We start from the raw sequence: 14,104 nt of genomic DNA, 5'->3' as shown, positions 1-14,104 counted from the left end.
CTGCTGCTCTGCTCCAGTGTTTGACATCCCTATTCCATAAAAACCATCTTCGGTAACAGAAGGCAATTTATCCTGCTCCGCAGTGCTTTCAAAAATTCCGCTCTCCTTAATGCATTCCCTTCATGACATTTTTTTTTGCCATATGTTAAAATGTTTTTAAATTAAACTGAATGATGCTATCCAGCTTCAGTATGATGAGTTGTTATTTGCCTTTTCAATCATACTGTTATTAATAGTGATGATGGTAATGACGACGACGATGAAACTGATAGTAATGTGGGGTAATAACTCGTGTGTTTCAAGGATTGTAAGCAAAGAATTAATATGGACAGTATGAGAGGCTCATGTCAAATGTCTGTATTTTCAATGTCAGTCTAGGTGAAGAATGTTTGTTTGCCTGATGCTTAGCAGCCTAGCCACCTTCCTTCATCAGCCTGGCCGCCTCTGCCACACATAAGCACACACACATAGAAACACGTGATACATCCTGCCTCCACAGAACGTCCTGCCGTGCGAGGTTCCAGGCCTCTGGAAAGACAGTAAACAAGAGATGCAGAAAGAGCACAAAATCTAGGGAAAACTTCACTACATCGTAGAGTTAAGCAACTACTGACACACTATACAAGACAAGCCTGCTATTAAAATCACTTTTCCGCATTTGTACATATAGGAGTTGTTTCCTTGATCGTCCGATCTCTTTATGGCTGTCCTTACTTTATTCGAATAGCTCTGTTTCACAGTGGTCACACATCGGGGACTTTAGAGAAATCTTATTTACAAATAGTGTTTTTGGGTTTAGGGGTGGGTAGAAAGCTGAGCCTAAGTCAGAAATCCAGCGGTCTCTACTCCACTGCAGGAAGTTTGCATAAACTAAAACATATTAAAAAGTTAAAGCTACTACTTACCCACAAATGAAGTAAGAAATTCCCAAAACGATGTTATAGTATAAGGTTTAGCTCTCATTTTTTAAATATTGCAAGTGCTGTTAAACACATCAATTGATCCACTCTTTAAAGATTTACTGTACACTAGTATCAACGTTCACCTCTCCCAGCTCAACAACTTAAAAGAGCAATTCTCTAATTGTGAGTCAGCTTGTAGCTCAGACTACCATACAATGAGAAGCTGCATGATAGACTAACGTAAGCTGATAGCTGGATCTCAAGCAGCCTAGGTGTTAGCCCTATTTCCACTGCTGGCTTCTGCCACATTAGACCACGTGGTTCTTCCTATGTGGAGGTTGCAGAATCTGTGGATGTTGGCAATAGCCTTCAGTACCTCATTTATCATCAATGTTCTGATTCTCTGAGAGTAGCTGGCGACTTAGAAAAGAGCGCTAGTCTGTTTTGCTTTGCCTAATTCTATTCCACAACAACCTCATTACAAGGCTCATAAATTCGTTTGATTTGAACCTTGTGACACCGTACCTAGCAAGGAAGTACTTGCATCCAAGTTTGAAACGTCAAGGCTTTAAAGCAATGCTTTAGTAATTTGACAATCATTCAATATCTTAGATTTTTTGGCAAATGTGTACAGAATTATTACTTAAGTTAATCTTATCAACTAAATTAAATAGGGGCACATACACACACCGAAGCTTCAAACGTTTATGCCATTGATTATTTCAAAAGATAATTGCGAACTAACATATTTACAATTTATCTCAAATAACATTTTCCATTCAATACTTTAAAAAAGAGAAGGTTTAAAATCACGATATTTTGCCTATCCAGGAATAAGTGGTCTCAGATGCTTGGTATTAAAGACATGCATGTTTTTAGTCCAATTCTCTTCTTAAAAGGACATAGAAGACCCTTGACATTTTCATTTACATACACCCACCTGAATTTAAAGAATGACCAAGAAACTGCCAGGAAGACCTCTGCGTGACAATATACTTTCCTTCTGCTTGTCTAGTACACAAGATTGTTCCATAGCATATTAAGACGTTTCCTCCAAACTAGCAATTAGGATCTAGAGCTAATCTTCGCCTATTCGATACATACGCTACACAAGCATAGAGGTAAACAGAGTCCTGGGACCTGCAATGTCATTTCTTCCACCTATTACCTTAATGAAGGTAGCCAGTTTGCTTCCTTCACTTCTGCTCTTGGATACTGACAACTGGCTGTCTTCTTCATCAGGTAGTCAGCTGCTAGTTGTTACCCAGTGAACCCCCAGTTCTCTAGGGTTCTCTGAGAGATAGCCGAGACTTGTTTTCAGTCACCAATGCCTCCAATCAAACTCCCTTAAATAGCAACCCAGTTTTTACCACCTGCTAACATCTATCCCTGACAGAAATCTTAATGTTTCATCTGACCCACATTCCCTCAAAACTGTGCTAAATGCCGTTTTCCTGTGATTACTTCCAATTAATTTTTCTCCAGAGCTTTCGTCGCCTTATGACCTATACTAAAGTGTACAAATTATGTTTGTTTTCTCTTTTCCTACACAAGTACATGAGCTCTAGGAGGGTAGAGGGTTTTGCCTGCATGCTTCACTGATATATTCCCAGAACAAAGACCACCAGGTATAGAGAAAGTGTCCATAAAAATGTGTTGAATTAATTAATCTAGCCCAATTGATCTTATATCACACCGTTTACAAGCTGACAGTTATCTGAATTAAATAAATATTTATACCTCCTTGTATTTCTGATGTCGAGTTTTAGTGACCAGTCCTGCGTCTCACAGATGAGGCCATGTCCCTTCATGTTCGTGGTCTTCACGCTTTAGTAGCAGAGGTTTATCTTGGTTCTCCTAGTCTTTCCCCAGAATTCCTCACATATCACTCTAGTGGAGAAGAATCCAGGAACGGGCACGTTAGCAATACACATATTTTATGTCTCACAAAACCTGTCAATAAACTCACTATTTTTATAAAGCTCCGTGAAATTTGTTTCACTCAACTTTTGACTTTTCTCTGTATCATATTTTTTCTCTCTTTATTTGCACACACACACACTCGTACCCACAGGTGCATGAGGCCTCTTTTTTTTTGTTTGTTTATAAATACACTTTCTCATCTTGAGAGCAGATGGCAAGTTTTCTTAAGGAGATTACTAACTTATTAGACAGGACTCTCCCACTTCTATCTTACATTCTCAAATGGATTTAGTTCTTCTCGAGCTATACAAAGTCACCTAATTAAATGAAAGCCATTGTATTTCTAAAGAAATATTATAGACCATGTGTTTCTGAAAGAAAAATGATCTGGAAGGCTATAAAATTTGGCATTCAAAGATTAGGGTCAGAAGATGGATTCTTCAGGATGTTGGAGGAATGTGAACACGAGTCTCATTTCTCCTCGTGCTTTTGTTGGAAGCTGGATGGGGATTTTGGCTACATCTGTGCTGACTGTGTAAGCACATGCAAGAACAATGTGGACTTTCTCAGCTGAGCGGCTTTTTAATGTGCAGTTTCCCGCAGCAATTCTGCTTAAGCAAGGCCTTAGAAAAGATGAGGAAGAGCCATAAAACAAAACACATCCCAGGTTACTCTGCGACCTCATCAAAGGTGTCTCAGTTTAGAAGATAAATTACAAGCAAAAAAATCCGTGATTTGTACTCTTTCAAAGAATGTAACAGAAAATTCAAGCAACTTTTTATGTATGTATGTATATATATATATATATATATATATATATATTTTTTTTTTTTTTTTTTTCCAATACACTCAATGCAAAAACCAAGACATTCTGGAAAAGGGCCCATTTACTGCTGCAAGCCTTCCTCCCTTCAGTGGTTTATCAAAGAATGAAGGGGTCTGTGCCTCCTCACCTCCATGGTGTTCTTTAGACATTGGTACACCAGATAAATTTGTGTTAGCCTCTAGGTGTTAGTTTAATAAATATTACCTAAAATTTCTATATAGAAAAAATCTAGGCCAGGCGCGGTGGCTCACGCTTATAATCCCAGCACTTTGGGAGGCCGAGGCGGGTGGATCACGAGGTCAAGAGATCGAGACCATCCTGGTCAACATGGTGAAACCCCGTCTCTACTAAAAATACAAAAATTAACTGGTTATGGTGGCGCACACCTGTAGTCCCAGCTACTCGGGAGGCTGAGGCAGGAGAATTGCTTGAACCCAAGAGGTGGAGGTGGCGGTGAGCTGAGATTGCATAATTGCACTCCAGCCTGGGTAACAAGAGCAAAATTTCATCTCAAAAAAAAAAGAAATCTATTTTTCTTAAAACTTTCCCAGTTTTTCAGAATTCCTGATACCAGATCAATACATACTGTGCACAGAATCAGTATATCATGTACTACTCCAATGGTGCAGCCCTGGTGCGGAATCTCATGAATTTGACTGTATTACCCCCACTTTTCTGTCTTCTTTGGGGCTAATTCAAACATCGAAGCATTGGTAGCTTTGAGTCTCTAAAAAGAGTGGCTACAATACTATCGCTTTTCCTTCAGAGACTCCACGCTTCTATCTAAATCATGCTGGCACTTTTCCTACGTCTTCCATGGTCTGGGGTGAATGCATTCAAAATGTCTGATAACATGCTCTCCTGAAAGCCATGTGTGCCTAGGTGTCAGTGTATCACTAGCAAATAAAGTGTAGGTAGATAGATAGATGACAAGTAAGAAATATTCCTTTCTCTTTTCCTTGTGTATATGTGTATGTGTCTGCATTTGACAATAGATTTATATCATTATATAAAGAACTCCTATAAATGAAAAAAATTCAAATAAAAACTGAGCAAATACTTGGACAGACACTTGAAAAATGTAGAAGTAGAAGTGGCCAATAAAAATAAGAAAGATGTAAAATTATCATTGATAATTATAAAAATTTAAGTTAAATACACAATGATATAGCACTACATAAACTAGAATGGCTAAAATTTAAAAGAATAGCAACATTAAATTTTAGAGAGATAGAGAGTTGGTAGATTTCTTGTCCATTTTTGGTGGAAGTGCAAAATGGCACAACTTTGTGACTAAACATATAATTACTATGGGATACAGCAATTTCTCTATCTTCTCAATAAATATGAAAACATGTGCCTATACAAACATTTCTACAAAGATGTTTATAGCCATTCAGTCATAACAGAAATATGTTGAAAATTACCCACTTATCCATCAGCAAAAGAATAAATAAGAAGCTTTACAATCTCCATACATAAACTCTTATTCAACATCCAAAAAAGAGACTACTGAGAACCGCAGGGACATGAATGAATGTAACAAATATTACAGGCAGTTAAAGAAGCCAACTTGAAACAGTCACCACCATATGATTCCATCTTTTGAAATTCTATCTATGAAAATATAATCAGTAAAGTGACTGCCTCTGTGAGGCACAGGGGACACGAGGAAACTGACTACAATGACTGCAATGTCCTACATCTTGATTGGGGTGTTCGGTGTCAGGTGTAGTTGTCAAAACTAATCAAAGGGTGCATTTAAGATCTGTGCCTTTTGCTGAATATAATCATGACTTAAATAAAAAATTTTTAAAAATGTTATTCTGGATGATAAAAGTGACAATGGGTAAATGAGTAAAGAGTAAATTTAAAAAGAGGAATAAAGACAAAAACTGGACAGAAGTTTTCCATTATTTTGGCTTATTTCTCTCTTCTCTCTTCTTGTTATTTCCATCTCAAGTTTCTGAGACAGAGTTTCACTCTTGTTGCCTAGGCTAGAGTATAATGGCATGATCTCAGCTCACCGCAACCTCAGCCTCCCAGGTTCAAGTAATTCTCCTGCCTTAGCATCCCCAGTAGCTGGGATTACAGGCGCCTGCCACCACACCCATCTAATTTTTGTATTTTCAGTAGAGATGAGGTTTCACTATGCTGGCCAGGCTTGTCTTGAACTCCTGACCTCAGGTGATCTACCAGCCTTGGCCTCTCAAAGTGCTGAGATTACCAGCATGAGACAGGGAGCCCAGCCAATCTTACTTTTAATATTATTAACTGAATGCACATTTGTAAAAATCTTGGCTATTAGTTTCTGGGAAGCTATAAATTGAGTCCTTTCACATTCTCGTATCAAAATATGTAGGCAGCTGTATCATGTAACCAGGTAAAAGGTTGGTCTTCATGGAAACTAGAAAACAAAAAAATATTTCCAAAAAATAATTTGGAAAATGCTGAGATTCCTCAAAGTGAGTTTTTCTGAAGCATAATGACCCTGTAGCTAAAGTAACAATCATGCACTCAGCAAACCTGACTTAAACATACTCTAACATAATGGATACTGTCCTAGGAACTATGTACACTGTAGACTGTACGGTGCCTCTGAAGAGCTCACGATTTTCATAGAGGATACATAGAAATGTGTCTAAGTAATGAGAAGAGAACACATTCAAATCAACTTGGGGAACAGGTGGAGGCTTTTTGGGGAAGCTGGCATTCGAGCTGTTCCTAGAAGAATGAATAATACAGTTCAACAGACAAAGAAAAACAAGGTTATTGCAAATTTATGGGGGTCGGGAGATTGAGGTAGTATCTCTTTTTAAGTCTTTATTGTAGCTCAAAGCAACATATATAATCTTTTTTTTTTTTTTTTAGATGGAGTTTCACTTTTGTTACCCAGGCTGGAGTGCAATGGCGCGATCTCGGCTCACCGCAACCTCCGCCTTCTGGGTTCAGGAAATTCTCCTGCCTCAGCTTCCCGAGTAGCTGGGATTACAGGCACGTGCCGCCATGCCCAGCTAATTTTTTTATTTTTAGTAGAGACTGGATTTCACCAGGATGGTCTCGATCTCTTGACCTTGTGATCCACCCGCCTCAGCCTCCCAAAGTGCAGGGATTACAGGCGTGAGCCACCACGCCCAGCCCACAACATATAATCTTTTAAGTTATTCAACATCAAGATGGCATAAGCAATAGTGATTGTTTCTTTTGAATATGCATGTAGACCTATCTGGCTGTGAGTGGATTTCTTCCATGACATTTGACATAATTTTCCAGGCAACTATTAGGTATTGCACATTATCCATGCTTTTTAGGGGAGGATTTTCCAACTTCTTTAAATCCTCTTTTGTAAATCATCACAGCTGGAATGTGAGGACGTGTTAACCCTAATGGAGGGCCCCAGTGTGAATGTGATACTAAATTTCTGGTGAAATATTAAACAAAATAAGTTGCAGAATATTATTTCCTAGAAAGCTGGTCCATCCTGGTAGTGAATTGATGAATTCATAAGAACAGAATGTCAGGTGAGTGATGACAGTATCTGGTTTTAACTTCATATTGCTGAAAGGGGCACCCATGCTGGATATAGAGAGAGTTTGTGTGTTTAGGGAGGAAGAGCACAGCAACTGTGGAAGTTCGCATTGGAACACTGTGATGCCAACACTAGGCAGAACTCAATGATGTCTGTGGGGGAGCAATGAACAAACCCTAGTCAGAGGGCAAAGATCCATGGCCATGATCACAACTTGAGTTTTAACAAACCACATGAGTGTGGGCTAAAGTGCTCTGGGATCCTAAAGAACAGTCAGGGCCGGGAGCGGTGGCTCAAGCCTGTGGTCCCAGCACTTTGGGAGGCCGAGGCGGGTGGATCATGAGGTCAAGAGATCGAGACCATATCCTGGTCAACATGGTGAAACCTCTTCTCTACTAAAAATACAAAAAATTAGCCGGGCATGGTGGCGCGTGCCTGTAATCCCAGCTACTCGGGAGGCTGAGGCAGGAGAACTGCCTGAACCCAGGAGGCGGAGGTTGCGGTGAGCCGAGATGGCGCCATTGCACTCCAGCCTGGGTAACAAGAGCGAAACTCCGTCCCAAAAAAAATGTAACAGTCAGACCTGAAGCCAGCACAGCCTGTCTCACTGATATGTGGTCTGACTGATATCAATCCAAGTGGTGATGACAACAGGGGTGCTTTTGTCAACCCTCCCCCAACTACAGTTAGCTCAGCACAAAGAGAGACTTCATCTGCTTCAGAGAAAGTAAAAGAAGAGAAAAAGGGTCTCTGCTTGGTAATCCAAATAATTCTCTGAGTTTTACCCAAGACAACCAAGGTTGTAATTCTATGAGTCTACAAATGCATGGCATTCCTAGGCATGGAGTATCCCCCAGTGCAGACATGGCTGTAGTGACCAGAAACTTAGATAACCACACTCAAGTCACTTACAGTACATGAAAAGCTTTTCCAAGACAGCTGGGTAAAAATAAGCCCAAACTGTAAAGACTGCAATAAACGTCTAATTCTTGAATGTCCATATACCAATGGACATACCCAAGCATCAGGACCATCCAGGAAAACATAACCTCACCAAAGGAACTAAATAAAGCACAAGGGATCAATCCAGAAGAGACAGAGACATAAAAATTTCAGACAGAAAATTTTAAAAAGCTGTTGTCAGGAAACTTAATAAAATTCAAGATAACACAGAGAATGTGGGAGGGGCCAGTCATAGAATAATATGATTTTGCTGTGTCTCCACCCACATCCAAAAACTAGAAGAAACTGGGGTCATATAGTCAGCCTCATTAAAAAATAACACAATTATCAGCCAATAATTTTCTATCCAGCAAAACTAAGCTTCATAAATGAAGAGGCGATATGGTCTATTTTCATACAAAAAAATGCTGAGAGACTTCGGTGCTACCATGCGGAACAACAAGAACTACTAAAAAGAGCTCTCAATCTTGAATCAAAGCCTCAAAATACACCAAGATAGAACGTCCCTAAAGCACAAATTTCCTAGGACATGTAAAACTATAACACAATAAAAAGTAGTCTTCAGGTAACAGTTAGAAGAATAAATAGGATAGTACCCCACGTCTCAATGCTATCGTTGAATGTAAATGACCTAAATGCTTTACTTAGAAATACAGAATTTCAGAACGGATAAGAATTCACCAACCAAATATCTGCTGTCTTCAATAGACTCACCTAACGCATAAGGATTCATATAAACTTAAGGTAAAGGGGTGGAAAAAGTATTTCATGCAAATGGACATCAAAAGCAAGCACAAGTAGCTATGTTTATATCAGTCAAAACAAAATTGAAAGTAACAAAAGTTTAAAAATGCAAAGGGGGACATTACATAATAACAGGAGGCTCCCTTGTGTGCGATTTGTTTCTTTTCCTTAATTCTTCTAGGATCCTTTTTGTATCTTTGACCATCGGAGTATGATTATTAAATACCTTGAGGTAGTGTTATTTGGGTTAAATCTGCTTGGTGTGCTCTAACCTTCTTGTACTTAGATATTGACACATTTCTATAGGTTTGGAAAATTCTCTGTTATTATTTATTTAAATGAAGTTTCTACTCTTCTCTCTACCTCCTCTTTAATTTCAATAACTCTTAGATTTTCTTCACTTTTGAGACTATTTCATAGGTCTTACAGGACTGCTTCATGTTTTTATTGTTTTTTCGTTTGTCTCCTCTGACTGTATTTTCACCTATCTGGTCTTCAATATCATTAATTCTTTCTTTTCCTTGATCAATTCTATTTTTTTTTTTTTCTTGTCAAGCAAAAATAGCCTTCATTCAAATTTAGGGAAACAGGGGTCACTATACTTTGCAAGATGGGGAAAAATAAAATTAAAAAAATTCTTTTCTTTTCTTTCTTAATATAAGACAACATAATCACAATACCAGAATACGGAACTCTACAGTTTATTTCCTGTGGGTTACTGCAGGTATCAATTTTCCTCGACTGTGCTACTCACAACTTTGTTAAGTCCAAAAATATGAAACCAAAGTGGTAGGAAACTTAAGACTTAGCACTTTCACTAAATGGCACACATCGAAGGGCATCAATTCAAGAGCAAAAATGGTTGAACTCACCATACTTACCTATGTGGTCATTCCAGCCTTAGAGCCGTCCAGGCTACTGAGCTCCCTGTAGGAGAGGCCAGGCCTGAAAGCCAAGGCGTTTTGGATATTCTACTTGGGCCATGAGTAAAAGGGAATTGCAAAAGAGACATTGTTTTTTTTTTTCAGTCGAGCAGGAAGACTTGGCGCCAGGAGGCTTTACTGAGAGGAAGCACTTAGATTGAACAATTATAGACACACCATTAGGGGAGTTAAAAATGTACAGCAGCGATATGTTCTACTCCAATCACTTGTGCTACGGCTACCAAACATGTACAAAAGACTCCTCGTGTAGTTCCAGCTGTGGTCGTAGCCAGTTAGGACCTTGAGTGGCGCCTAGATCTAGACCGGGAGGGTGAGCTGGAAGCAGACCTGGATCAGACTTGGACCGAGATCGGGTTTTTGAAGCTGACTTTGATCTGGAGCGTGATTCGGATGGAAGGTTTGGCTTCCAGTTGGAATTGGATCTCGACCTAGACCGGGTCTCCTGATTGGTGTCAGCATTCTCACTCTCCCCTCGGCCTTCCCTCTGGCTGGATTCAGACTTGACATGGTCCCGTTCCTTTGAAACAGAGCGGGACGGCGATCTGGACTGCGAGCGCTCAGTCTTCCTTCTCCTTCTTGCTGCTGCCCGGCTTGCTGTCTCGCTTGCTGCCTCGCTTTCTGCTCCTCCCATCTTGCTGCGGCTGCGGCTGCGGCTCTCCTCCCTGCTTCTCTTCCTGCCCTTCCTCTTGTCCTTGCTCTTGCTGTGGCTCCTCCTCCGGCTCCTGCTACCCGCTTTGCTCCGGCTCCGGCTCCGACTCTGGCAGAGGCTATTCTCCTGGCCCCTGCCCGCCTCCTGGCTCCTGCCCCTGCTCATACTCCCTCGCTTCTCCTCCTCCTGACTCCTGCTCTTACTTTTATGCCTGCTAGGACTCCAGCTCTTAGGTTTCCCAGCATTGTCATTGTTTTGGATCTTCTCTTCTGCTTGGTCTTTGCTTTTGCTTCGGCTCTTGCCTTCGCTGCGACTGCGGCTGCGGTTCTTGTCCTTGCTGCGGCTCCTGCTTTTCTCCTTCTTGCTCCGGCGCCGACTCTGGCTTCGGCTCCGGCTCTTGCTCCGGGAGTGGGGCCCGACCTGGACCGGGATCTACTCTTGGAATGACTGATTTTGCTGCTTCCACTTCGGCTTCTGCGCTTACGGAAATGTCTGCTTCGAGAGCGAGACCTTGAATGGCTCCGGCTCCTGGAATAGGACCGGCGTCGTCTAGAACCTGGCTTGTCTTCAACTAATCGGATTTTTCTGCCATTGAGTTCAGTTCCATCCAACTTTTCCAAAGCTCTTTTCATATCAGAATAAGATACAAATTCAGTCACTCCTTCACTTTTGCGTCCCTTGTGAGCGTCTGCATAAGTCACTTCTCCTGCCTGACGCATATAATCCTTTAGGTCTTGCCAGCTGCACCGACTTGACAAATTCCCCACAATAAGCCTGTACTCTGTGCGAGTAGGAGGGCCATATTTATCTCGGCCACTTCTTCTTTAACCATATCCACTGCGTCCAGAACCGTAACTGCCATCTCGCCGTGGGCCGCGGGCATGCTCAACAACCGCTCGCTCACCACAAAGGTCTTTGCCATTCAGTTCATAAACAGCATCATCTGCATCACGCAGATCATGGAACTCCACAAAACCATATCCGTTCTTCAGATCCATCTCCAGGATCTTCCCGTAGCCTTTAAAGAAGTGCTCCACATCGCGCTCCCGGGTCTGGTAGCTCAGGCGGCCGATATACACCCGCGGCATCCCGGCAAGGGCGGTGGTGGCTGGTCCCGGCCCCAGCCCCACTTAGGTGGCTGTGGGCAAAGCGAGAGGGCTGCGGCAGCGACGGAGGCGGCGGCAATGGGCGGGCGGCCGGCCGGACGCAGCCGAATCCCAGCCGATCAATTCTATTAAAAGACTGATGGATTTTTCAGTATGTCAACTGCAGTATCAAACCCCAGATTCCTCGCTGATTTATCTTAATTTCAATCTCTTTGTTCAATATATCTGGTAGACTTCTGAATTTCTTATTTTATTCTTACTTTTTTATTCTTTTCTAATTTTCTCTTTCTTTGAATTCCAGTGGACCATACCGTTTTACTCACTATTTTTTTATTTGATTTTTATTCCAATAGGTTTTTTGGGAAACTAATATTTGGTTATATTAGTAAGTGCTTTATTGGTGATTTGTGACATTTTGAGAATTAAAGAGCTATACATCCTTTCAATTAAATTTCTACCAACATGAAATTCTGTAATTTTGACAATGAATGTGTAAACACGCTCAACAGGGAGACCTTGTCTGACAAGGTCTATATGAAGCTACTTTCAGTGGCAATGAGTATTATTACTATGATAAAGAGCTACAATTCACTCGAAATGCACTATTACTTTTTACTGAGAACAAAACCTTTTCAGGGTACCTTAACTTTTTCTTAATGTGAGTTACAGGGTTAATAGACTCTTGTTCATCACATTGGACTTTGAGCCTACCATTCTGAAAATATTGGAAATTTTTCCATCTTTCTTTTCAAGCAATAACCCCCTCGCCACACACATACACACAAATAAAGTACTACTAATGTGATTCCACATGCTTCACAGTATTACCCTAGGAATAATAAAGATATGATACATAAATTTATTTTCTTAATTTTCTTTGAAACCCCGATTTGTGCTGGGAGAAGTCTGTGTTATACAAATAATATATCTGTGTAATGTATAAAAATGAGGCGCACTCACACTAAGGCTTTGGTCAAGCCACCTGCAGGGGAACAAATCAAGCCTAATGTTCTGCCTGTTTTGGACATATCTTCCTGCTTTAGAACCTCAGAGGATCAGGGCTATTTCTTGTATTTTTCATCAGTGTGAGATAAAAGTTATAGTTACACTCAGACACACAAATAAGGTCTTTCCAGGGTTGAACAATGTATAATAAAAGTATCACAGATCTTTTTAATTAATCAGTGACTAAACATTTAGCTGGACTTACTTAATTGACCCCTTTCATTCTCCTGCACAGGCATTGTCTCTATAAAACATAACCATACTACAAAGATCAAAAGACACAAAGAAGGGCATTACATAATGGTAAAAGGATCAATGCAACATGAAGCGCTAACTATCCTAAATATATATGCACCCAACACAGGCGCACCTAGATATATAAAGCAAGTTCTTAATGCCCTACAGAGAGACTTAGACTCCCATCTAATAACACCCCACTGTGGGGAAATTTTAACACCCCACTGTCGATATTAGACAGATCAACAAGACAGAAAATTAATAACGATATCGAAGACTCGAACTCAGATCTGGACCAAGCAGACCTAATAGATAGACACCTACAGAACTCTCCACCCCAAATCCACAGAATATACAGTCTTCTCATCACCACATCACACTTATTCTAAAATTGACCACATAATTGGAAGTAAAACACTCCTCAGCAAATGCAAAAGAATGGAAATCATAACAAACAGTCTCTAAAACCACAATTCAATCAAAGTAGAGCTCAGGATTAAGAAAAACACTCAAAACCGTACAACTGCTCCTGAATGACTGCTGGATAAATAATGAAATAAAGGCAGAAATAAAGACCTTCTTCAAAACCAATGAGAATGAAGATGCAAGGTACCAGAATCTCCGGGACACATTTAAAGCAGTGTCTAGAGGGAAATTTAAGCACTAAATGCCCACCTGAGAGGTGAGGAAAGATATAAAATCAACAACTTAATATCACATTTAAAAGAACTAGAGGAGCAAGATCAAACAAATTTAAAAGTCAGCATGAGGCAAGAAACAACTAAGACTAAACCAGAACTGAAGAAAACAGAGACACACACACAAAAAAAACCTTCAAAAAAAAAAAAAATCAATGAATTGAGGAGCCGGTTTTTTGAAAAGATCAACCAAATAGACCACTAGCCAGACTAATAAAAAAGAAAAGAGAGAAGAATCGAATAGATGCAAGAAAAATGATAAAGGAGATATCACCACTGATTCCACAGAAATAAAAACTACCATCCGAGATTACTACAAACACCTCTATGCACGTAAACCAGTAAACCTAGAAATATATGCATTCCTGGACATATACACCCTCCCAAGACTAAACCAGGACGAAGCTGAATCCCTGAATAGACAAATAACAAGGTCTGAAGTTGACGCTGCAATTAATAGCCTACCAACCAAAAAAGGTCCAGGACCAGACAGGTTCACAGCCAAATTCTACCAGACATAAAATGGGGAGCTGGTACCATTCCTTCTGAAACTATTGCAAACAATACAAAAAGAGGGA

The 14,104-nt window shown here is 40.4% G+C and overlaps 1 pseudogene; it reads right to left on the bottom strand.

The window, feature by feature from the left end:
• Positions 1 to 9,965: 9,965 nt before the first annotated feature.
• LOC100412840 (uncharacterized) lies at positions 9,966 to 11,577 on the bottom strand (annotated as a pseudogene).
• Positions 11,578 to 14,104: the final 2,527 nt, after the last annotated feature.

This window comes from Callithrix jacchus, chromosome 18 (genome assembly GCF_049354715.1).
Source record: "Callithrix jacchus isolate 240 chromosome 18, calJac240_pri, whole genome shotgun sequence".
Classification (NCBI taxonomy): Eukaryota; Metazoa; Chordata; class Mammalia; order Primates; family Cebidae; genus Callithrix; species Callithrix jacchus.
The sequence above is the reverse complement of the archived record's forward strand: the minus strand, read 5'-3'. Positions and strand labels throughout refer to the sequence as shown.